The sequence below is a fragment of the Corvus kubaryi genome, unplaced genomic scaffold (genome assembly GCF_017639235.1).
Source record: "Corvus kubaryi isolate FWS band 111438036 unplaced genomic scaffold, C.kubaryi_AGA036_p1.0 split1-37296, whole genome shotgun sequence".
In the NCBI taxonomy this organism is placed as follows: Eukaryota; Metazoa; Chordata; class Aves; order Passeriformes; family Corvidae; genus Corvus; species Corvus kubaryi.
This window is the reverse complement of record NW_024582075.1, coordinates 11,861,626-11,864,615: the sequence shown is the minus strand read 5'-3', so window position 1 is coordinate 11,864,615 and position 2,990 is coordinate 11,861,626.

Sequence of the window (2,990 nt, the reverse complement as noted above, 5' to 3'; positions counted from 1 at the left end):
AAATATTTCATGTAAAAGTATTGACGTAGCACCATAGGGAACTTTATAAATACCCAAATTCTTCCCCAGTGAAATATGAATGAATGCTCTAAGAATATTTTGGTATTTCTTTGGTGTTACTTATTTGAAAAAACTTGCATCCATAATGCTGTTTGGTTTCTTTTTTTGTTTGATTATATTCACATTTGGTTTTTCAATGTGATTTTATTACCAAAGTGCTAAACAGAGTGATTTGCTTCCACTGCATCCATGCCATCCTCTCCTGGAATTAGTTTTTTGCATTCTCCAGATCAAACATTTTTGCTAATGTTTTAATTTTATTTCTAGCATTTTATTTTATCTCAGTAAGCAATTTATCAAGGGGGTTTTATTATGCTTTACATGCCTTTGTGCTGTTGAAATATTACCGATTTTTAACAGAAAAAAATTCTGAAAAGTTGTATCAACTAAAGTATGAATCAAATTCTTGAAGACCTACTGAAGTGAATATTTCCACTTATTTCACTAAATGACTTTCCGAATGAGATTGCAATTCTAAATTTGCAGATTCAGCTGTATGTTATGTAAGAACTATAGTGATTTACAACCTAATGTCATAACAGTGCGTGAAAGAAAAGGACTAGGATTGCACCTACAAAGGTCTTTTTCCTTCCTGCATTTGATTATTTCTTGCAGTTGCAACAATGGCGACTTCTTTAAGTTATTGTTAGAAATTTTTTTCCAAAGTGGAATAAAAATAAGTGCTTAGCCTATTACATTTATTCATTTTAAAAATGGGGTTTGGACTTATGTGTATAGATCTCATAAAGACATAAAAACATTCTAAAATGTGATACATTGTAGGCAAACATAATTTGTTATTGTTTGCTACCATTTATTAAGACCAGAAGTCATCTCACTGAAGCTAATTTCGAAGCATTATTTAGATTCCTCCAGAAAAATGACATGATATACCGAAGAGCAGGCTCTAAATTAATTTCTCTTTGTCCAAGAAGTTTCATCATTTAATTTACACAAAGTCCATTGACACTGGCACACATCAAAGGTGTTTTAATAAAGATAAAATTTTCCACTCCCAGGAATATAGATATTCTAGAAGAAAAAAAAAAGAAAGAAAAAGAGAAGGAAGGAAGTGTGAGCAGGAGTAAAAGTGTCAGATTCAGCTGTGAGAATACACAGACAGTAATATAGGTGAGGCAGGGCATTCAACTACTATTTGGGCTGATTTGCAGCCAGGCATCATACTATCACTTCAATCAACAGTCAGTGAGAGCTGCAGGGGTATAATATCCTTGAAAATGAGGGACTTCCTGTATCTCCAGCTCATGACCCAGATACTGAGTTTGGTGGACATTTATATGTCCATTTATTTATTTTTTACTATTTATTTATATAATTTGCACATAAAATTTGTAGTGGACAGGAATGTACTCTTTTGAAATAGCCAGCAAATGTTAGATCCTGAAATGTAACCACTGAATTCCAGTTATTCGGTAACATTAAAAAAATATTCTTAATTTTATAAAAATAATTTAAAGTTATGACATTTATAATTTTCATATGTTTACTTTCTAGTTCTCACTGTGTTTCCCAACTGAAATGCCCCTTCCCAAGTACTAGGTACAATGGGAGTTTTCTGTTAAAAGCACAATGGCTGGCACAAGAGACTCCCACTCTCTGCCTAGCGTCTCCATATGGTCTCATTTTTCACCCTTTAAAACAATGTTAGTACGAGAGTGGATGGAAGTGTTTCTGTGCAGAGCTGGGACTAGGCCAGAAAGCAGTGCTTCCTACTCATGCTCAGGATGAGGCTGTTACCATCTCCCACTCTCCAGTGATGCGAGATATTCTTAACTTGCCATTCTTCACGATTAACAACTTTGCCTCCAAAAGCACTCACAGAACTTGCATTTCACATCCTTTTCTTCACTGCAAGTAAATTCCACGAACTGCACCGTATCAGTGATCTGGAGGCACGGCTCTGCCTCTGGATGCCCAGAGGTGTGGTATCGTCCCTTTCCCCATACCTGGTAAGGCTGAGATGGTATGTACGCCTGAAGAGTGCAGCAGTGCAGTTTGGCTTGGTGCAGCAAGCCTGTGTGGAGCACCATGGCAAGCCCTCATAGAGTTTATAAACAGTTTTAGGTGCTTCTGAAAAGCTGTCTAACTAGCTGGAGTGATGAGTGTTTGTTGTGATGGAATTAAACGCCAATGTAGCATGACTGCTTCCGAACAGCTGACGAGCTTCGAGTGTGCATCTCCGTCGTGCTAATTCGCAGCACACATATGCAGTGACTGGTTCTGCCTGCAGAGAAGGATCATTGTGTTTGAATCACATTGCTCATGTTGTTTAGGCTTTTGCTGGCAGAGCCTAATAATTGCTAATTACTGTTCTGCTAGTGTTTATAACACTGAACTGCTAAAGTACGCGACTTTTATCTGGGTTCTACGCTTTTACTCTCTAACCAGCCAACAGCCACACCAGCAGGCTGGAACAGGCAAGCTTTAGAAGTGCTTTTCTATGCATCACTGACAATCTGACGGGAGAAGAAAACAGCACTTGTTGAGATAATCACAATTAGCCGGGGTTTCAATACCGTGGTCCAGCGAGGCACGATCAGCCCCAAAGAAGCTGGCCTTGCTAGAAACGTTTTTCTCAGAAAACTGGCCCACGCTGATATTCCCTCTGCTATTGCTTTCTCTCTTGCCCCCTGAACTTACTGCTCCGCCAATTTCTTCTCGGATTCATTTCCGCGGATGCTGTCCGGCGGGGAGGGTATCCCGGTCCCTGCCGGGGAGGCTGCTGAGGCGAGGCCGAGGTCCGCGCACGGCGGGGAGCACGGAGAAGCCGCACGCCCGTGACCCAGACCGACGCGGCGGGAGGCGGGTGCCCATCCCGGGGGTTCCGCACCGGACCAGGGCTCGGTTCACCGTTCGGAGCCGCGTGCGCGAGCGCTGCCCGCCAAGCGCGGGGGCGGGCGGGGGCGCGG